Below are 23,994 nucleotides of genomic sequence, written 5' to 3'. Positions count from 1 at the left end.
GTATGAGAACGCCAACCAGCCGAATCAGTTGCAGTCCTGTTGCCACATACGCCCGACGCGTTTCGAAAATCTTTCTTCTTCAGGGGCTGGTGGTATCAGAAGCACTTGTGTTCATTCTGCAACTCCCTTTGTACACGTTGCACTTGCAATTAGGACGCTACAATGTCCGGTCAGACTACGACTCCACGACGATGGAAACCAAGCCTGAGCCTCAATATTTGGCGGCGCCCGTGCCGCCGGGTAAGCACCACCCCGAGAACCTGGGGGCCATTGGGGAAAGCATCCTGCGAGCCCCTCGATGTGGGACAACGTCGTTGGATTGAGAGAACAGATGACAGCTGAGGCTCATTCCGAGCCTTGAACATATTTACTGTTTGCACTTGCAATTAGGACGCTACAATGTCCGGTCAGACTACGACTCCCATAAGGCACAGCGGAGTCTCATTCAGAGCCGCCCATCCAGGGCACGTCACTACGTGTACAAAGGGAGTTGCAGAATGAACACAAGTGCTTCTGATACCACCAGCCCCTGAAGAAGAAAGATTTTCGAAACGCGTCGGGCGTATGTGGCAACAGGACTGCAACTGATTCGGCTGGCTGGCGTTCTCATACCTATGATACAGGGCTGATGCTTGGAGCCCTGCGACGCTGTCCGAGTGCTTCCCACGACTACGGAAAGCAAGCCTGAGCCTTAATATATATATATATATATATATATATATATATATATATATATATATATATTATCTACTGGCGGTCGCCAGTAGATAGTTATAGTTACAACCTAGTTTCCATAGGAAATCTCAAAATTCTATTTTGAATAACTTTGGCGCCGGTTGACGAATCCTCGTGAAATTTTCAAAACAAATGGGGCGCTCCGTTCAGCTCCTACCCTGAAAGTCTCGGGGTGATTCGTCAAGCGGGGGCCGAGAAAAAGGGGGGTCCCAAAACGCATTTTCCCCATGCATTTTTCCATAGGACCTTTAGTCGAAGGTACAGCCCGAACGGCTGAACAGAATTACGTGAAATTTGGCAAAGAGGTAGTCCTCAGGCCAGGCATGTGCCTTTTGCATATATGGTGTAAATCCGTTCAGTAGTTCCTGTGAAAATCAAAAGTAAAATCATATACATATCTGGGCGGAGCCTAACTACACATCTCATTGTGAGATCTGATTGGCTGTCAGCACTTCCTCCAAGAAGTGTTGGCAGCCATCTTCGGACCAATATCCATGATAACACCTCATTAAAAATCATTGCAGTTAATAGAAGGTTTTAAGACTTTAGTTACATTATAAATCATTTGTTTTTGGTACCATACTCATTTTAGGAATTGTGGTATGTGCTAAGGTGATTTTACCATGTGAAAAAGCCTTCTGCTGGGATATCATGAATCATGTTTGAGAGAAAACTATTTTCACATGCTTTTCCCACAGAGGTTTGGAAGGTGATCTATAAGCTAAACTGAGAGCATATTTTCTGTAAATTCACATTATCTTTCTGAGTCATGTGAGAATGAAGTCTGACATTCTCAGTAAAACATGTACATCCAACAAGGGCAGAGACTGTCAGTTGATTCCTTTGTGTTCTACTGCAGCTTCCCAGAGTGTTCCAAAGAACAACTAGAGCGCTAACAGTCTTACTTATGACACAGGTATGGCAAACCTGAAGCCATCTTGATTGGAATAAAGTGGTAACATTTAAAACATTTAATTTAAAAAGGAACAAAATGAGAGGGTTCATTTTGCCATAGAATGTATGATTAGTGCTGCAGAAAGAAAAATTAGGGCACATTTTGAGTGACTTCTCAAATCCTCTTCTATTTCATTAAAGAATTCTGACATGCAGACTGAAACATGCAATTTCAATACCAGCAGCAGACTTCCCTGGTGAGCAGTAGCTTTACTACAGTGATCTAATGAGCGACTAGAGTGCTAACATTCTGAATTTATGGCAAATGTGTGACACATCTGAATGCCTTCTTCATTGAATCAAAGTAAAAAACTGACAGTATGCCTACTGAGGAGACTGCAGTAAATGAGGAAATTAGGAATCTGCATAACAAGGTTCCCAAGATGGCCACCAGAGACAAAAGAGCCCAAATGTAGCACAAATATCACCGAGATATAGCCCAAGTATAGCCCAATGACAGAAATCCCAGAGTGTTTTAAAGAACAACTAGAGCGCTAACAGTCTTACTTATGACAAAGGTATGGCACATCTGAAGCCATCTTGATTGGAATAAAGTGGTAACATTTAATTTGCAAAGGAACAAAATGAGGGGGTTCATTTTGCCATAGAAATTATGATTAGTGCTGCAGAAAGAAAACTTAGGGCACATTTTGACTTCTCAAATCCTCTTCTATTTCATTAAAAAGTTCTGACATGCAGACTGAAACATGCACTTTGAATACCAGCAGCAGACTTCCATGGTGAGCAGTAGCTTTGCTAGAGTGATCTAATGAGGAACTAGAGTACTACCATTCAGAATTTATGGCAAATGTGTCACATTTGAATGCCTTCTTGATGGAACCAAAGTAAACAAGCATTGAAAATGCAATAGGACTCGCCCTCGTTTAAGTTAAAGCAATTCTGTTTATAATTAGGTGGCTTTTTAGCTTTGCTTTTATTAGTGTTTTTCAAAGTTTCATATACATACCATGCATATGTATGCATATATGTATATGTTTGCATGAATTTATATTTATATAGATATGCAGATTATATGTTTATATATGTATATATATATATATATATATATATATATATATATATATTGTATCAAAACTTCAAAATAATGACGCTCACTCGGGAGTCCATTGCAACCATAGAGGTTTAATAAAGTGAACCGCTACGCGTTTCGACACGGAAAGTGTCTTGATCACACGATTTTCACAGTGCTACGTGACGTGTATAAGTAAACAGAAAACATAGAAAACGCACTACTTCGGGAGCAAGCCCTTTCTGCTCCGTTTTTTGGCATCCATCTTGGAACAGTACCCACAGTCAGTATATAATGTTACACACAATGTATGATCCTGAACAAAATGCAACCATCAATACATAAATATATTGTATATGCTATTGTTCATAATTAAAAAGCGGTATAAGTACCCATGAGACATCTCTAATTCAAAACGATGTTCAACCATGATTATACATGCATGTGTGTCGATTGCTTGAGCCTAAATAAAGTTCAAACATAATTGATTGTTTAACAGGCAAGTGCCTTAGCAACAATACTATTGATTATACACAATCGGTGGAACCCTTATTGTACGCGCTCTAGTGGCTTTATGTAGATACCTTTCATGAATCCTGTAAATACTTCCCCAGGCAACTATGCAAAATCAAAAGGCCCCAAACCGTGAAAGACAAGAAAAAGTGGATAAATATAAGTCTCTAAGAAGGTAAAGATTAACCAAACGTTTTGTCACTTTACTTGTTGGAGAGTGCTTGGATGATTTTCGATGAAGAAAAGGGTAGGGTGCCCGTGAAATCTATGCCCACCAGTGCCATTGAAGGGTCCCTTCCTTTCCTCCTAAAACAACAATAGAAAACAGAGCACACAATTAAAAACACAATATTTACACTGCAATTTTAAGATGCAATAACAGCATACAGTATATACAAAAACTAATCATCATACAAATGGCTTGCCAATTCTTCATCAAGATTGTGCCCTCCTGGAAATCTAGTTTCCAGTTCTATAATCCATTTCGATTCCTTTTTCCTAAGAGCTAGTTCTCTATTACCGCCCCTTTTGGGTGTGTTGATTTGTTCAATGGCAAAAAATCTCAACAAAGAATTGTTCGATTGGTGTTTCTCCTGGAAGTGACGGGCAATCGGGTAATGTAAATCTTTGTTGGTAATGGTAATGGCCCGTAGGTGCTCCTGAACTCTTTTCTTAACCATGCAAGTCGTACTGCCTTTCCGTGTCGAAACGCGTAGCGGTTCACTTTATTAAACCTCTATGGTTGCAATGGACTCCCGAGTGAGCGTCATTATTTTGAAGTTTTGATACAATTTGATACCGGCTTGGGTCACTACCGGAGGACGCTCCACCTGGCGACGGGACTGATCCCAGAAGGACCCACATTGTGTATGGAATATATATATATATATACACATACATATATAAATGCATATGCAAATATATGCATATATATATGTGCATATGTGTGCATGTACAGAGAGGTAGAGAGGTAGAGGCGTATAGGTAGAGGTGTAGAGGTAGAGAGGTAGAGGTAGAGAGGTAGAGAGTAGTAGAGAGAGAGGTAGAGAGGTAGGGAGTAGAGAGCGAGTAATAGAGAGTAGAGCGTGAGTAGTAGAGAGTAGTAGAGAAAGTATCAGAGAGTGAGTAGTAGAGTGAGTAGTAGAAAGTGAGCAGTAGAGAGTGAATATTTGAGAGTGAGTAGTAGAGAGTAGTAGAGAATGAGTAGTAGAGTGAGTAGTAGAATGTAGTAGAGAGTAGTCGAGAGTGAGTAGTAGAGAGTAGTAGAAAGTGAGTAGCAGAGTGAGTAGTAGAGAGTAGTAGAGAAAGAGTAGTAGAGAGTGAGTAGTAGAGAGTAGTAGAGAGTGAGTAGTAGAGAGTGGTAGAGAGAGTAGTAGAATGTGAGTAGTAGAGAGTAGTAGAGAGTGAGTAGTAGAGAGTAGTAGAGAGTGAGTAGTAGAGAGTGAGTAGTAGAGAGTAGTAGAGTAGTAGAGCATGAGTAGTAGAGAGTGAGTAGTAGAGAGTAGTGGAGTAGTAGAGAGTGAGTAGTAGAGAGTAGTAGAGAGTGAGTATTAGAGTGAGTACTAGAGAGTAGTAGAGAGCGAGTAGCAGAGAGCAAGTACTAGAGAGTGTGTAGTAGAGAGTGAGTAGTAGAGAGTGAGTAGTAGAGAGAGTAGTAGAGAGTGAGAAGTAGAGAGAGTAGTAGAGAGTGTAGTAGAGAGTAGTTGAGCGTGAGTAGTTGAGAATCAGTAGTGGAGAGTGAGCAGTAGAGAGTAGTAGAGAGTGAGTAGTACAGAGTGAGAAGTACAGAGTGAGTAGTAGAGAGTAGTACAGAGTGAGTAGTATAAAGTAGTAGAGAGTGAGTAGTAGAGAGTGAGTAGTAGAGAGAGAGTAGTAGAGAGTGAGTAGTAGAGTAGTAGAGAGTGAGTGGTAGAGAGTAGGAGAGAGTAGTAGAGTGAGTAGTAGAGAATAGTAGAGAGTGAGTAGTAGAGTGAGTAGTAGAGAGTAGTAGAGTAGTAGAGAGTGAGTAGTGGAGAGTGAGTAGCAGAGAGAGTAGTAGAGAGTAGTAGAGAGTGAGTAGTAGAGAGTGAGTAGTAGAGAGCGAGTAGTAGAGAGTGAGTAGTGGAGAGTGAGTAGTAGAGAGCGAGTAGTAGAGAGTGAGTAGTAGAGAGAGAGTAGTAGAGGGTGGGTAGTAGAGAGTAGTAGAGTGAGTAGTAGAGAGTGAGTAGTAGAGAGTAGTAGAGAGAGTAGTAGAGAGTGAGTAGTAGAGAGAGAGTAGTAGAGTAGTAGAGAGTGAGTGCTAGAGAGCAGCAGAGAGTAGTAGAGTGAGTAGTAGAGAGTAGTAGAGAGTGAGTAGTAAAGAGTGAATAGTAGAGAGTAGTAGTAGAGAGTAGTAGAGAGAGAGAGTAGTAGAGAGTGTAGTAGAGAGTGAGTAGTAGAGAGTAGTAGCGAGTGAGTAGTAGAGAGTGATAGAGAGTGAGTAGTAGAGTAGTAGAGAGTGAGTAGTAGAGAGTGAATAGTAGAGAGTAGTAGAGAGTGAGTAGTAGAGAGTAGTAGAGCGTGAGTAGTAGAGAGTGAGTAGTAGAGAGTGAGTAGTAGAGAGTGAGTAGTAGAGAGTAGTAGCGAGTGAGTAGTAGAGAGTGAGTAGTAGAGTAGTAGAGAGTGAGTAGTTGAGAGTGAGTAGTAGAGAGAGACTAGTAGAGAGTAGTAGAGTAGTAGAGAGTGAGTAGTAGAGATTAGTAGAGAGTGAGTAGTAGAGAGTGAGTAGTAGAGAGAGAGTAGTAGAGAGTAGTAGAGAGTCAGTAGTAGAGTAGTAGAGAGTAGTCAGTCAGTGTCAGTCAATGTCAGTCAATGTCAGTCAGTCAGTGTCAAGCAGTCTGTCAGTGTCAGTCAATCAGTGTCAGTCAGTGTCAGTCAATCAGTGTCAGTCAGTCAGTGTCAGTCAATCAGTGTCAGTCAGTCAGTGTCAGTCAATCTGTGTCAGTCAGTGTCAATCAATGTCAGTCAGTGTCAGTCAGTCAGTGTCAGTCAGTCAGTGTCAGTCAGTCAGTGTCAGCTAGAGCAGCTCTGCTGACCTGGTTCTCTGGCTCTAAAGCAGCTCTGCTGACCTGGTTCTCTCTCTCTAAAGCAGCTCTGCTGACCTGGTTTCTCTGGCTCTACAGCAGGTCTGCTGACCTGGTTCTCTGGCTCTAGAGCAGCTCTGCTGGCCTAGTTCTTATGTTACAGAGCAGCTCTGCTGATCTAGTTCTCTGGCTCTACAACAGCTCTGCAGACCTGGTTCTCTGGCTCTAAAGCAGCTCCGTTGACCCAGTTCTATGGTTCTGAAGCAGTTCTGCTGACATGGTTCTCTGGCTCTAGAGAAGCTCTGCTGACCTGGTTCTCTCCCTCTAACGCAGCTCTACTGACCTGGTTTCTCTGGCTCTGCAGCAGCTCTGCTGACCTGGTTCTCTGGCTCTAGAGCAGCTCTGTTGACCTGGTTCTTAGGCGCTAGAGCAGCTCTACTGACCTGGTTCTCTGGCTCTAAAGCAGCTCTGCTGACCTGGTTCTATGGCTCTAAAGCAGCTCTGCTGATTTGGTTCTCTGACTCTAGAGTAGCTCTGCTGACCTGGTTCTCTGGCTCTAAAGCAGCTCTGCTAACCTGGTTCTCTGGCTCTAAAGCAGCTCTGCTGGCCTGGTTCTCTGGCTCTAAAGCAGCTCTGCTGACCTGGTTCTCTCCCTCTAAAGCAGCTCTGCTGACCTGGTTTCTCTGGCTCTACAGCAGCACTGCTGACCTGGTTCTCTGACTCTAGAGCAGCTCTGCTGACCAAGGGGCATATGTATCAAGCAAATTTTTAATCGCAAACGCTGCGATTCGCAAAATACAGCGTTTGCGATTAAAAATTCGCAAAACGGGATGTATTAGGCAAAATCCCATCGCAAAATTAAGGAATTGCTAATTTAGCGATTTCTTAATTTTGCGTAAGCATTTAAGAAATCGCAAATTGCGATTTCTTAAATGAAATGTAAAAAGCACCCAAGTTGTGCGAATTATCCTTAAGAAATCGCAAATTACCACCAACTTCCAGTTGGTGGTAATTTGCGATTTCCTTTCAAAATGCACTATTTTTAATTTTGCAAAGTGCCACGTGACGCTCATACATGCCCTTAGGGCATGTATGTGCGCCATATGCACACACATGCTCATTTCAGGGGTGCATCAGGGTGTCATCATGACACCCTTGCACCTTTGAAATTATTCTCAAATAGCGATTAGCAAATTGCGAATTCGCTATTTGAGAATTACTTCCCATTCATTCCTATGGGTCTCCTGGCCCATAGAAATGAATGGGCAGGTATTCCTTAATTGCGATTTCGCAATTTGCTAATCGCAATTAAGGAATTTTAAGAAATCGCAAAAAGTTTGCAATTTTTTAAATACATCCCGTTTTGCAATTCTCAAATAGCGATTCTTTAAAAATCGCTATTTGAGAATCGCAAATGGTGATGTTGATACATATGCCCCCTAGTTCTTAGGCTCTAGAGCAGCTCTGCTGACCTGGTCCTCTGGCTCTACAGCAGCTCTGCTAACCTGGTTTTCTGCACTCACGACGCACGCACCCGACTTCGCGAAAATATATTTAAAAATAATATAAGTTTCTTATAAGTACAAATATATTATTTTGATGAATATCTTACATAATCTCTTGCCTTAATATGTATATTAAAGACACATACATATCATTTTGGAACATAAATTTTTTTTGCGGGAGTCGCGCACCCAGCGCGCCCCAGCACGTATATGATGTCACGCGGGACCCGCAAGCGCGCAAACATCTTGTACCGTAATGCGCATGTGTCGCGAATGCGCGGGAGCAGGAGTCGCAGACTGGTCGCATACCAATCACGCATATCACGTGATATTAAATGTATATGATGTAACTGAAAAACACGCAGCCATCGCACACCATACGCGGATCCTTCATGACTTTTCTAAAATGGCGGCTAGAATGCGCGCACCCACCGTGATGTGTACACTTTGAGTGCGCGACTGCGAATTTTTTTTTTATTTTTTTTAAAGAAAATGATATAAATATATTAAAATAAAAAATGAAAACAAGAAAATTAATCAATATTTCAGTTTTAATTAAAAAATGTTTTTTTGCAATTTTCAGAAAAATATATGTTATTTAATGAATAAAATATTTATAAATAAACAGTTAAAAAACTGTAGAAAATCAGTACAAAAAATAGATATAACTACTATCACACTTAAAAGTTAGCATTTAAAAAACCTTTGAAATTCACTGAAAAAAAACATAGGTTTCAGAGACGTTATAGTTAGAAATTAGCATTTAAAAAACCTTAGAAATTCACAGAAAAAACCATAGGTTGCAGGGGTGTTATAGTTAGCTGCCCATTTCACTCGTACAAAACCATAGAAATTCCTCCGTTATAGTTAGTTCTGCTAACTATAACTCACGCGCCCGCAATGCACTGCTGATGATGTCACATATTGCATCATTCATGACATGGTCAGTGACATCACTGATGACATCTCAAATGACATCAATGATGACATCATCCAATTGACAATCCGATACACCACATCATCCACTATTATAACCTTTCATCACTCACTGTAAAATACAGCGTACCATATTTGAAACCATTGACACACCAATACCAGTTACTACATACCCACTCACTGATTCCTAAGTCTACACACACAACTACCCATTCAACAACAGAATCATCTATACATGCAGTCATTAATTAATAGAACACTATCAAATGCACTTATACACATATATAGACATTGACACATCAGCAGTCATCTTAGTCGGTTATGCAGTCATCCTACTCACTCATGAAAAAAATGTATCGCACTTAAATTTACTCACTTACACAATTATCCAACGACACCTCATTTATTCAAACACATAGTAACTCATCGTTAATATGTTAAAAAAAGCACCATTACAATTATACACTCATTCATATATTTACTCTCACAGTCACTGACTCTTACACAAACTTATTTATATACACCAACTCTCACATACAATGCCTTTTATTGTTTTACTTTGTTGAAGATGTACAACTAAACATATATTCGCTCACCAACACACAAATAAATACACTCAGTCACCCAAACAACTGTTTTGCACATGCACTCTTAAACCCATACACCTAGTCAATCAACCATTCACACATCTATGCATAGAGTTACACACACCCCATCCAACCACACACAAACTCAGTGTCCCATACAAATACTCACCCAACTAATCAATAACTAATATACACACTCATGTAGTTAGAGACCAACTGAGGCAGCATGTTATACAACAACAGAGACAGTGCTGCACACATTCACATAGTTTCGTTACTAATCCATGTATTAAGTGAGACACTTTTAATTACTCACTTAAAAAGACAGTCAGACAGCTACTAAATCCTCCATCCAGACAGTTATATATCCACTCAATCTTCAATACAGATTGGTATATATATAATACATATTTAAATTTAAAACTAAACCACATTCAGTGGATGATGTCATCAGTGATGTCATCAGTGATGTCATTTGAGATGTCATCAGTGATGTCATCAGTGATGTCACTGACCATGTCATGAATGATGCAATATGTGACATCATCAGCAGTGCATTGCGGGCGTGTGAGTTATAGTTAGCAGAACTAACTATAACGGAGGAATTTCTATGGTTTTGTACGAGTGAAATGGGCAGCTAACTATAACACCCCTGAAACCTATGTTTTTTTTCTGTGAATATATATATATATATATTATATATATATATATATATATATATATATATATATATATATATATATATATATATATATATATATATATATATATATATATATATATATATATATATATTACCTACTGGCGGTCGCCAGTAGGTAGTTATAGTTAGGACCCCTTTTCCATAGGAAAACCTCAACATTCTATTTTGAATAACTTTGGCGCCGGTCGATGAATCCTCGCGAATTTCTCAAAATAGGTGGGGCGCTACGCTCCGCTCCTACCCTGAAAGTCTCGGGGGGATTCGTCAAGCGGGGGCTGAGATAAAAGGGGGGTCCCAAAACGCGTTTTTCCCATGCATTTTTCCAGAGGACCTTTAGAACGAGCTACAGCCCGAACGGCTGAACAGAATTACTAGAAATTTGGCAGAGAGGTAGTCCCTAGGTCAAGGAAGTGCCTTTTGTAGGTTTGGTGTAAATCTGTTCAGTAGATTCTGAGAAAATAGCCTTTAAATCAATATATATATCTGAGCCCTCTTACGGTACGCTTACCGTACGCTTACCGTAAGCGTACGGTGGCGTGCGCGAGCGCGATTCTGATTGGCTCTTAGATCTTAGTAAACATTCGAATCGCCCGAAACCAGGAAGCGGCGTCCGCCATTTTGTCTCTCGCACTGAGTGTTGTTTATCAAACATGATGGCCAAAAACATGTTACTGGGCTGTTATGACAACTCCCTCCCACATAGTCATGTTGAGGGAGTCCCCAAACATCCCCCAAGAGCAAAAACGGTTTTATTTTTTTTTCGGCAATTTCGCCGAGTACGCTTACCGTACGCTTACCGTAAGCGTACGGTAAAAAAAAAAAAAAAAAAAAAACACTATCCACACTTACCCCACCCCCTGTGCTTTTGGTGGCCGTAGGCCACCAAATGTACAGGGCTTATTAATAGGTAAAAAAAAACTAAATTTTGGCAACATGAAATTATAAAATCGAAATAAAAAAAAACCTATCCACATTGACCCCACCCCCTGTGCTTTTGGTGGCCGAAGGCCACCAAATGTACAGGGCTTATTAAAGTTGATAAAAACCGTGCACGGAACGAACTGCGTTTAGTGGGCGCGCACGCCTCGAATGGCGTAAAGTAACTTAGCATTTAAAAAACCGTACAAATTCACTGAAAAAACCATAGGTTTCACACACGTTATAGTTAGGAATTAGCATTTAAAAAACCTTGCAAATTCACTGAAAAAACCATAGGTTTCACACATGTTATAGTTAGCGGAAATTTTACTGATAAAAAACCAGTGAAATTGCCCCGTTATAGTTAGTGCTGGCAACTATAACTCACGCGACCGCAATCTTCTGCTGATGAAATATGTGTCTTTATGAAAAAAAAATATTTGTAATATATGTATAGCTAAAAATGTATGGAAGAAGACATGGGCAAATAAGTGTCTAAATACAGTATTAGCATCAGCAGAGGATTGCGGTCGCGTGAGTTATAGTTGCCAGCACTAACTATAACGGGGCAATTTCACTGGTTTTTTATCAGTAAAATTTCCGCTAACTATAACATGTGTGAAACCTATGGTTTTTTCAGTGAATATATATATATATATATATATATATATATATATATTCACTGAAAATACGCGCACCGCGTGCCCACGTTACGCTAGATGGGCCATTTACGCACGATGCGCTTCGCGCACCGTGCGCACATGGAGGACATATGATGCACTTCGTTTTGGAAGGTAATATTTTACATTTTCTTATGTGGTATAAGCCATGCCCAAATGGTGCCCGTCGGGCACCATTTGCACACGGGGTAGGGAAAGTGTGGATAATTATTTTTTTTTCTATTTGTCTACCGTACGCGTACGGTAAGCGTAATCGGCGAAATTAGCGAAAAAATAAAAATTCCGTTTTTGGCCTTGGGGGATCTTTGGGGACTCCCTCAACATGGCTAGGTGTTTTGTAGCTTTCAAAACAGCCCCATTACATGTTTTTGGGCTTTGTGTTTTATTCCACACTCTCAGTGCGAGAGAGAAAATGGCGGCCGCCGCTTCCTGGTTTCGGCCGATTCGAATGTTTACTAAGATCTAAGAGCCAATCAGAATCGCGCTCGCGCACGCCACCGTACGCGTACGGTAAGCGTACCGTAAGCGCACCGTAAGCTGGCTCAGATATATATATTGATTTAAAGGCTATTTTCTCAGAATCTACTGAACAGATTTACACCAAACCTACAAAAGGCACTTCCTTGACCTGGGGACTACCTCTCAGCCAAATTTCATTAAATTCTGTTCAGCCGTTCGGGCTGTAGCCCTGTCTAAAGGTCCTATGGAAAAATGCATGGGAAAAACGCGTTTTGGGACCCCCCTTTTATCTCAGCCCCCGCTTGACGAATCCCCCCGAGACTTTCAGGGTAGGAGCGGAGCGTAGCGCCCCACCTATTTTGAAAAATTCGCGAGGATTCGTCGACCGGCGCCAAAGTTATTCAAAATAGAATGTTGCGGATTTCCTATGGAAACGTGGTCCTAACTATAACTACCTACTGGCGACCGCCAGTAGGTAATATATATATATATATATATATATATATATATATATATATATATATATAGTTCCATGTTGTTTGCCCTGCATTGAGGACGCACTCCGCTGCAGATGATACGAAAATCCTTTATTGAAGAACTGGCATTTCATCCTGATCTTTAACACTGCCTGACGCGTTTCGGGGTTCCAAACCCCTTACTCATAGGCTCACATTGAAATTCACAGGCAAACAGCTTCCCTGCATGCTCACTAATTTATGCACGTAGATATGCCTCTCAGGTGAGTTCCATTTTGTATTGCATGCCGGAATTTGTAGTGCACTTACGTGCCGATTCAACCCTTCAGTGGGTCCTGTGTAATTAAAATGCCATCTCATGATTCATTTTTAAAAACCCTCCAGTGGGCCTCAGGAATTAAAACAACCAGTTTACATTTTCTTCTCTGCTGCGACGCTCGTGATTAGAATATTTCAAAACCCAGCAGCCTTGCATAACATTTTCAAGTGGTGCAGTCCTCTACGGCTGGACCTGCCGTAAGTTATGTTTCCATGTTGTTTGCCCTGCATTGAGGACGCACTCCGCTGCAGATGATACGAAAATCCTTTATTGAAGAACTGGCATTTCATCCTGATCTTTAACACTGCCTGACGCGTTTCGGGGTTCCAAACCCTTTACTCATAGGCTCACATTGAAATTCACAGGCAAACAGCTTCCCTGCGTGCTCACTAATTTATGCACGTAGATATGCCTCTCAGGTGAGTTCCATTTTGTATTGCATGCCGGAATTTGTAGTGCACTTACGTGCCGATTCAACCCTTCAGTGGGTCCTGTGTAATTAAAATGCCATCTCATGATTCATTTTTGAAAACCCTCCAGTGGGCCTCAGGAATTAAAACAACCAGTTTACATTTTCTTCTCTGCTGCGCCGCTCGTGATTAGAATATTTCAAAACCCAGCAGCCTTGCATAACATTTTCAAGTGGGGCAGTCCTCTACGGCTGCACCTGCCGTAAGTTATGTTTCCATGTTGTTTGCCCTGCATTGAGGACGCACTCCGCTGCAAATGATACGAAAATCCTTTATTGAAGAACTGGCATTTCATCCTGATCTTTAACACTGCCTGACGCGTTTTGGGGTTCCAAACCCCTTACTCATAGGCTCACATTGAAATTCACAGGCAAACAGCTTCCCTGCATGCTAACTAATTTATGCACGTAGATATGCCTCTCAGGTGAGTTCCATTTTGTATTGCATGCCGGAATTTGTAGTGCACTTACGTGCCGATTCAACCCTTCAGTGGGTCCTGTGTAATTAAAATGCCATCTCATGATTCATGTTTTAAAACCCTCCAGTGGGCCTCAGGAATTAAAACAACCAGTTTACATATATATATATATCCTTCATGCAACCCATTTTATCTGTTGTTGTACATGCCACAACACAGAAATCATTGTCTCTATCTTCTTCCTTGCTTGCCTCTATATTCAAATGCAAACGTGATAAACAGTCAGCAAATACGTTTTTCACTCCAGGTATGTAATGTACTCTGAAACTGAACTCTTGCAACCTGTAGTGCCACTTAGTTATCCTAAGCGTTGGTCTGTAAGCACCTCCAGGCGGTATATAAATTGACTAATAGTTTATGATCCATTCCCAAAGAAAATTTCAAACCCCACAAATACATTCTAATGCAGCCGCGGTCCGTGGAGGGATTTCCGTGGGGCGGAATCCGCCCCACGGAACTCCCTCCATGGACCGCGGCTGTTCTAAAGTGGTTCACGACCCCACACCAGTATGCCAATTCCTCTCTCTAATTAACAGAATACGTGCCTTTTGCACCTCAAAGAACACATCACGCAAAGGCCACTACTTCAACCCTTCCATTTCTTGTTTGCCTCAACACTGTTCCCAGACTGTACTGACTGGCATCGGTTACTACGATGCACGGACTACTGGTGTCAAAGGACTTGTGTGGTATAGAGTCTGCTATCTCTTCGTTGATTAAGTAAAATTCTTTGTGCACTTCCACCGACCACTCAACTTTGCATTTTCCTTCCATAACGTCCTCATCATTTTAGTCTGTTCTGTGTACTTCGTCAAAAAAACATGCATAAAGCTCTAGCATTCCATAGAAAGACCTAAATTGGTCCTTATTTTGCAGTGCCAGAAATTCTCTAGTACCTTTCACCAGATTTTCCTTTGGTTCCAGCCCTCTACTTGACAATTTATGTCCCAAATATTCCACTCTGGTTACAGCGAATTGGCACTTGCTTGCCTTCAAGGTGACACCTTTATCCTTCAGAAACAACAGCACCACTGTCAGAGTCTTATCATGCTGCTTCTCATCTTCCCCAAAACTTTGTATGTCATCCTGGAAGCATCTAACGTTATCAATGCCTTTGAACATGACCTAGACAACTCGCTGGAAAATGGATGTTAGACCTGGCATCGTTTGGCATGTTTCCCCAGTCTTTTTGCTTTCTGACTTCCTGTTTTTGATTGTATGCTGGGCTTTGTTTTTGATGGTTTGTTGTCTCTGCGCACTTTACCACTGTTAATCAGTGCTGAAGTGAAAGTGCTCCAAATAGTGTTATTGACTGGTATTTCCATGATTGAAGATGTGCTGGGGGTGCAGGATCTGCTGGGGGGAGGTACTCTCTGGGTCAGGCAGCAGTGGTGCTTCAAATGGTCTGTCCCCATAAGAGCTGGAGGGCAGGAGGGAAGCTAGGAGACATCAAATAGAGCTGGAGAGGTTAAAAATGCATGACCAAAGGAAGCAGCAAGCCATGGAAGAAAGAAAGATGCTTTTAGACCATGAGCTCAGAGTAAAAGAGCTGGATAATCAGAGGAATAGGTGAAGCATAGATGGTGGGAGCAATACCTCAGCACACTCAGAATAGTATACATTCCCAAGAATGTAGGAAAGGAGTACAAGAAAAGAGATAATATCCAGAGGTGGTTTCATGTCTATGAGGTATCTATCCACATGAATGGGGTCCCTTAGAGAAATTGGGGGGCAGATTTGTGGAACCACTTTACAGAGGAGGGGAGGGACATATTGTTGGCTTTGGGTAAGGGGTACAACCTCATCTACAATGACATGAAGGAAGCTCTTCTCACTAGGTATGGTCTCACTCCTGACAAGTACAGTGATCAATTTAGAGGAAGTAAGAAAACTAATTCAAAGACCTGGTTAGAATGTGTGGATTATTTTTGCAGATCACTGGATGGTTGGTGAGGGGCAGTAATGTCACAGATTTTCAGGGGCAGTACAATTTGATTGTGTGGGAGCACTTGCCTGTGTTTTACAGAGCTGCGTCAGCACTCGACTGATAGTAAACTGACTGACCCCAGCAACCTTGCTATGGAGGTGGGCCGCTGGGTGAGTAATGGGGTCCACAAGAAGGTGTATGGGGAATCTCCAACAAAGGTGATCAAGGTCCCCCGCAACAGACTGCGGGCGCAAGGTAATCAAAAGGAGTTCTCAAAAGGGCCCCAATCTAGTACCCATGAGTTAAGAAACCATGGGTCTCTTCAGGAAGGCCTGCAGAGATGGGACTCCGCACATGTTTTGCTTGTGTTCAGGTGGGCCACATTAAGGGGGATCCCAAGTGTCCCAAGCGGGCACAGCCACCCATCGTGGACACTCCAAGGTGTTCGCTAGTGTACCGCATGGGGAGGAGTTGGCCCCAGGTAGGTTTGGGGAACCAACTGAGATAAATCTTGTCTCACTAGGTGACAGTAAGATGGTCTAGAGAAGCCTAGTGCCTGATAGCACTAAGAAGTACAGGCAATGGGTGACACTTGCTCTTTTTACTGGCACAGCTGTAGCTGGGCCCTAGAGAGCGGCAAAGTTTAGATCATAAACTTTAATCAGTAACTCTTGACAGAAATTGACAAAAATATTCATTCAAACACTGTTTTACATGTTTATTAAAAGTCTAATTCATTTGTGGAGTCATATTTTTAATAAATACTTGGGAAAAGTAACTTTTAGATAATTACCTTTTGCCTGCCTGAAACTCCTGTAGAATAATTTGCATCAGCTCTCCAGCAGCTGACCAGCAAATACTTGAACTCAGTTAAGTGTGATAACTACAATGGCTTACGCCTGGTGAGAGGATGGACTGGGTGTGGGACATTTTATCCCTATCAGTCCAGGAAGGACAGTTGGGGTGAACCCAGAAACTTCATTAATTTGAAATGACAGTGGTGAGGCCTTCCCATTTATAGTCTAGTGTAAGGAGAGACTCAAAGAAGAGAAAGCCTTTGTCTTCAAGACCCATACTAGCCAGCATGGCTCCGATCCCAGTGGAGGGAAGATACCCCCAGAAATGATTTGGAGCGGACACAGAGAACGGAACTCTTTTATCACTGGCCACACATTTGGGTGATCACAAGAGATGTGCACAAGGGAGCAAGGGTTTCCCGTTTGGATTTTAGGAGTGAGGAGCACTGTGGGATTGTCTGCTTTAGGGCAAACAGGAACGGTAGACAACAAGGGCCTATGGGCTGAACTCCTGCTGGGCTACAGGACACCATCAAGCTGAAAAAAATAGGTTTTAAAGGAAGAACAATTGCCCAGTTTCAACTGGACCTGTTATTGATCCTACAAAGACTTGGCAGGATTAAGTCCTAAAAGCCTTAAGAGCTTTCCCTGAAGTATGGGAGTCTTTGGTGAAGAGCTGAGAAAAGAAGGGCCAACCCCTGCAAAACTTGGAAATTTTAAATATTTGGGCTTCCAGACCTCCGGAGGACTGGAACCAGCCATTAAAGTCAATCCCGCAAAGGTGCAACCTCCATGAGCTGAAGAAATAGAGATCGCAGCAGCAAATCCGTCTCAGCTGGACTTTGGCAAGAAGGTATTGAGCCTTGAAAAGCCCTGTTCGGATACAGCCTGCTACCTTGCCCTGCTGGAGGAATCCAAGTTCCAAAACACAGACTAAGCCCCAGTGTAGAAATCGGGATCAGGGGAGGGTGCCAAAAGTATCTGGTCAATACAACAACTTCTGTGGGTGTGAAATTTGACTTTTATCGCTTAGAACTTTTCCGCCAAAACCAATGGCTTTAGCGGGACCTCGCTCAACACCTAGCTGACTTAATTTAGACCTTCCGAGATTAAGGCAGGGCGGAGCTGGCGGAGCGGCACTACATCGAGGTCCACGGAGTTGGTGACAAACTCCGTGGAACTCCGCTTCGATCCTCCACCCGCCTCTACCCCATATTAAAAATGAATTAAAACTACAATAACAAGTAAATAAAAAAAAGACTTACCTTTACTGCGGCGTCCCCGGGCTGCCGTCCTCCTCTTGCTTACGTCTCAAGGTGATCTGCGCATGCACGCGTTCCCACGCATGTGCATTTCTCGCAAGGAATGCACCTGCACGGGCGCGCGCATGCGCAGATCAACCTTAAATGCAAGGAAGAGGAGGACGGCAGCCCAGGGATGCCGCAGTGAAGGTAAGTCTTTTTATTCACTTGTTACTGTAGTTTTAATTCATTTTTAATATGGGGTGGAGGCGTACAGCGGGCTTACTCCGTTCTGCAGCGGAGTGTGTGGAGTTTTGCCTACTCGGCGTTCTCAGCGAAAAACGGAGTAAGCAAAACTCCGCACACACCATGGGCGGAGCAGAGCTCTCCGCCCACGGTTATCCAAGATACAACCTGCTGCTTGGCCCCGCTGCAAGATTTTGACTTCCATTTTGCAGACTAAGGCAAAAGGTAAAATCCTTGACCAGGCAGCCCTGCTTGGTGTATCCGACCTCTAAATTTATCAAGGTTGGCCTCAAAGTGCACCTAGGTCCCAGTCCACTGCAACCATAGACTATCATTGGAGCTTAGCCTTTTTTGCGCTACTTTGACTTCAAACTTCAAAAACTCATGTCTCTAGTTCCCCTTACTGAATTTTTGTCATTTTGGTGTAATTTTGCTTATTAAAATGTACCTTATTTTTCTAATTTGGCTTGGAATTTTTGAATATGGTGTTATGACTTTATTCGTTTTTTAGTGCTGCATAAATACTTTACACATTCCCCTAAATTAAGAAAATAAGCCTGTCTGCTCTGTGCCATAGCTACCAGGGGATGAGTTCAGGTTAATTTTGACTTTAGGGTTCACCCTAATAGAATTTATTTATCATTCTTTGCTGTTAGTTACTGCCCATCCCAGTTAATATTCCACTTTCTAACACTTGTACCAGATTAACGGATGAACAAAAAAAATCCATGAAAGGTTGTTCAAACTCATCAATCAGTGCCAAAGTTAATAGCGAAACAGAAACCGCAATTCCTAGAGCAACCCTGACCTAACTATAACTACAGTGGTGACACGCACTGCAGTTTAGCTAGAAAATAGGCCCATTTACATTAAAGTGTAAACTGATCGATTTAGGACAGCCCTTCTAGCGATGACGTCACCTCAATGCGCACAGTCAATGCCAATTAGAACACCAATTGTATATTAGGGATTGCAAACTTCTTTATAAGCGTAAAGACGGTCAGCTTGGGTTTTCAGCTCTATTCAAATGAGTGCCTGATGCACGGTCCTGCGGGAGCGCAGTGAGGCCTCGGAAAGCACCTAGCTTTAACGGTGTTTCTCATATGATCCGGATTGAAACCTCAATGGTATTAGCTGATGAACTGTTTTCCTCAAATATTTGCGAATTAAAGCACAAACCCAATGAGAGTGGCAAAACACCATCAGCAAGTTTTCTAGAAATGGGAATTCGTTCAGGTTCTGTCACTTAATTTCTACCCGACAACACTTAGCCTCCAATAACTTCAGATATTTACACAAACTAAAAAGTGCAACAATGTTGACGCGCGAGCGAGATAGAAATGAGGAATGAATAAAGTTTCAGTCCTCGATCCTAAATGCCTCCTTCAGCCTCTCAACATGGGAATATCAAGAAATGTTTCTCTTTCGACAGATAAAAAACAAACAGAGCATTGAAAGTATTCTTTGAGCCCCGCCGGCACACTCAGGTCCTCCTCAGACAGCGGGCGCAGCCTCAAAGGCTCGTATTGTTCGGCGCTGGCCATAGGGTCCGAGTGTCCTTGCCTCGGAGAACGCGGCGTGCGGAACGTGCGTGCCTCCTCCGGAGACCCGCGCTTTCCCACACGCTCTGCGCTGCCGAGGCAGCGGGAGGTGAGAGGGGCTGCCGGCGCTGGTGGCTGATAGAGGAGGGCTCAAGGCTGCACGCGGCTGTTGAAGCGCCAATGAAGCGTCACCTCACGAGCCCTCTCGGGCCGCTAGGCTTTATCTGCTCTCCCCCCATACGGGTCTCTGGCGACAAAAAAATGGAGTCATGAGGGTTCTGCTGCTTCTTGACAATAATGCACGTTTGGAAGTGCTCAACGAACACATCACATTTGCGTTTTTTACACCTCTTTTTTTTTTTAACTGAACTTCCAGCATTCTTTAAACTCCTGAAACACTGTAGTAAATTGATATCTAAATCATAACAAAATACTTTTTTCAGTGAGCCCACAAGGAGGTGGATAGAACCTAGACAGCACTTGCCCTGTATCCGATTTGATAAATTCAGCCTTAATATTATTGCTTTTAAATCATCTTCGCAATGGAAATAAAAACATGTCACTAGAGCTCTTGTCAGTCTATGGCAGCGGTGGAAGTGCATAGAGAAAAGTTTGAGAACCGTCTTCCTGAGTACAAGGGAGGCAGGGCCAGCTAGTGTGTTAGCGTGTCAGGGGGGGACCCAGGGGGTGAAGGGCGCGAGCCAGGTCTCCCCCTGGGTGGCTTCGCACAATGGAGCGGCCACCCAGGTGCAGGGTAGAGGGTTGATTAGGGGCGCGAGGCGCGCCGAAGGTAATAAGTAGAGGGAGGCAGGGGCGGGAAAATCACTGGGCCCTCGGGAGCAGGGAGGAGGGGCTGGTTTACTCTTTTTGTTACATCGCGCTTCCCGTAGTTTGTGCGCAGGCGTCATGGCGTCACAGGAGGCGGTGCGGGAGGCGTTACGGGTGCTGCACGAAGCTGGCAGGAGTGACCTGTTGAAGCCCGGCGTTGCTGGCCAGGCATGGGTGGGCCTGGACCTCGCACCCCGTAAGGCCAGGAGGGGCGTCGCTCGAGCGGTGGCGGCCTGTTTGTCCCCGGGGCCCGACGCGGTGGAGAAGGTCGCAATGTGTCCGGTGGTGGCGCCGGAACCGGCCCAGTTCGTGGACCATGAGGCGCAGGCAGGCCCGTCGGAGGAGGCGGCCGAAGAGGCGCAGGTATGTGCTCCTGCCCGGATGGTTGTGGGCCCTAGGCGGACTACAGTGGGGGGAAGGAGGGGGCGGTCCCTCTCGAAGGCCGGGCTGCGTGGGAGGAGAGCCGGTTGCAGGGCCGGTTGTCAGGCTGGGCGTGCCAGGAGTGAGGGACGTGGGAGGAGTATGGAGGTTTTACAGGTCCCCGGGCCGGTTCAGAGGCAAGCCACCACCCCAGTTACAGGGTCCGTTGATTTGTCTTGGCATAACAGCCCACAGCTGGTGCAGTTGAACGGGCAGACGTTTCTGTTGAGCCCCGCGACGGCATTGCCTGGTGTTTTTCCCCCGGAGGTGCCTAAAGAATGCCCCTTAAGGAGGAGTTCAGTGGTTGTGACTCCCAGGAGGGTGTCGGGGGCCCTGGGCACAGGGGTGACAGGTCCAGTTCATGTGAGTGAAGGCGCTTTGGGGCGGCAGAGTGCGACGGAGGGGCCGGTTTTTGCGTCATCGACTGCCTGTTCCTCTGAGCTTATTGGCGCTTCCCCCCTTGTTCCCACTGGTGAATCTACTGGCCAGGCAGTTTTTCAGGGCACGAGCTCCACGTTAGGGCGCGCAGCACAGTTTTCCAGCTTAGAGGGGTTTCCCGATAGAGGGTTACAGGCGCCACGAGATGGACAGTGGATCTGGGTGCACGGGGCAGAGGCCTCGGGCGTTGGGAGGGGTGGCAGTTTGGAGAGTCAGGGGTTTGCGTCGCTTGGAAAGGAACGTATTGGTTTGAGCGGCTTCCAGGAAGATATGCCGGTTTTAGCCACACGGTTTGCGGCCGGCAAGCGCACACGGCGGATGGAGCACGCTGTGGCTCTGTCTGGGGGGCCTACTGAGGGGGGGCGATCTGGAGCGGATTGCCTTTCCCAGCGGGGTCACCCCTCCACTAGGGGGACTGATCAGCAGCGTTTGGGGTTTGGGAGAGGGGGTTTCTTGGAGGACATGGGGGACAATGGGGCACCTGTTGGTGATTTTGGTGTCTTGGGACAATTGGATTTGGACAGTGATGAATTGGAGGAAGGGGAATTGAGGGACGGGGATGGGGCTTGTGGGGAACACCGGGGGAAACCTGTGAGGGGGAAGAGGGGTTTTGTGGGGCAACCAAATGTGCTTAGTTTTTTGCAGACGTCTAGTGCGGACAATGCAACGGACCAGGCTCTGGAAGCTACCAGTCGCAAGCAAGCAGCATGGCCCGTCAACACTCTTCGACCAGCTCCTTTGCCTTCAGGCACTACGGGGTGGTGGTCGGTTTGGCAAACAAGGGGGTCAACCACCAAAAGCGACCAGGTCTATTGGTACTGGGGGAGATACTTTGGGGGACAAGACAGTGTCTGAGCAGCAAGGTTCCTCCTTGGGTGTGGGGAGGGGGGGGGGTTGCCCCCCTCCCTGGGTCTCAGCCTCTTCTGGATCAAGGTAAAGGGGCCCCGGAGGTAGTGGAGGAAGATAAAAATATACACAAAAAACTGCCTTATATGGGGATTGCCATGCCGTTGGGCTCACATCTATCTGACAAGACAAAAAGCAGGATTTGGCGCCATGAGTTTGTGGATGTTTTCAAATTGTTGCACCGTGACATTCAGGCAAAGGAGGGCTCCAAGGAGGAGGAGTGGGAGCTGGCGAGGCGTCCCAGGGTGCCTAAGAATATTGAGAACTGGTCGTCTGCTTTCCTGATATATGCCAGTGTATATTGTGAAAAATACCCAGATAGGGCGGTAGCGATTTTCAAATACATGGATATTATTCGGAAGGCTCAGAGTTACTTTGGGGGTTTTGCGTGGCTGTCATATGACGAGGAGTTTAGAGCCCGTCTGAGTGTGTCTCAGGACAGACCTTGGGGTGATGTGGATTCCGAGCTGTGGCTTCAATGGATGGCGTCTTCTCAGCCGCCTGCTACTACGCACACGGCTAGTGGTTTACCTATATCCTATCGGCCCTTTCCCGCTCGTCCCGCCCAGCCTGGGGCGGGGTTTGGAGGCGGAGGTCAGACCCCTATTTTTGGAGCCTGTTGGAATTTCAACAGGGGTTTCTGCAATAGGCAGTTTTGCCGATATAAGCATGAGTGTTCCCAGTGTGGTGGAAGGCATCCCCTCACACAATGCTTCGCCGGCCAGCGGTTCGGTGACATGGGTAGGGGACAGAGGGGAAGGGGCAATGCTTTCCAGTTTGCAGGAAAGGGGTCCTACTCCGGTTAATTTGGAGGTTCTGGGGCAATGGTTGCAGGAGTATCCTGATGTTGAGGCCGCCAGTAGGCTTTTTTGGGGTTTCAAAGAAGGCTTCAAGATAGGTTACTAGGGGCCTAGACTGGGTAGGTGGTCCGATAATTTGAAGTCAGCTAAGGAGTTGCCACAGGTGGTTCAGCTGAAGTTGCAGGGTGAAGTAGAAGCCGGAAGAGTTGTTGGTCCTTTTTCCAGCTGTCCCATGCCCAATTTGATTGTATCTCCACTGGGGGTCGTCCCTAAAAAGAAAGCAGGGGAATTTCGTATGATACACCACCTGTCATGGCCTGAGGGCTCCTCCATTAATGATTTAATCTCGCCCGACGATGCCTGTGTGTCCTACGCTTCTGTGGATGATGCCTTGCGTTTGGTTAGATCGGCAGGGAGGGAGGCGCAATTGGCCAAGAGTGATATCCAATCTGCTTTTAGGCTGTTACCCATTCATCCTTCTGACTTTGAACTTTTGGGAATGCAGATGCAGGGAGCTTTTTATGTAGATCGAATGCTTCCTATGGGCTGCTCTATCTCTTGTGCCCTCTTTGAACTTTTCAGCTCATTTCTGCAGTGGCGATTCACTCAGGTTACTGGACATGCCCTCATTTGTCATTATTTAGATGATTTTCTTTTCATTGGAGTTCAGGGTACAGGTCAGTGCCAGGAAGCTCTGCGGGCTTTTCAGACGTTGGCGCAGGAGCTGGGTGTGCCATTGGCCCCGGATAAGACAGAGGGTCCCAACACGACGATGGTGTTTTTGGGTATTGAAATAGACACCATTGCAATGGTAGCAAGGTTGCCAGCGGGGAAAGTTCAGGAAATCACTGCATTTTTGTCCTCTGTGATTGACGAGCGCAAGTTGGAGCTCAAGAAGGTGCAGAAGCTGTTGGGTTATCTTAACTTTGCATGCAGGGTGGTCCGGGCTGGGAGAACATTTTGCAGGAGTTTGGGCATGGCTATGTCTGGGGCTTTTCTTCCTCACCACAGAGTGCGTATTTAAGCGGCTACACGGGCTGATTTGG

The sequence above is a fragment of the Triturus cristatus genome, chromosome 1_2 (genome assembly GCF_964204655.1).
Source record: "Triturus cristatus chromosome 1_2, aTriCri1.1, whole genome shotgun sequence".
In the NCBI taxonomy this organism is placed as follows: domain Eukaryota; kingdom Metazoa; phylum Chordata; class Amphibia; order Caudata; family Salamandridae; genus Triturus; species Triturus cristatus.
The sequence above is the reverse complement of the archived record's forward strand: the minus strand, read 5'-3'. Positions refer to the sequence as shown.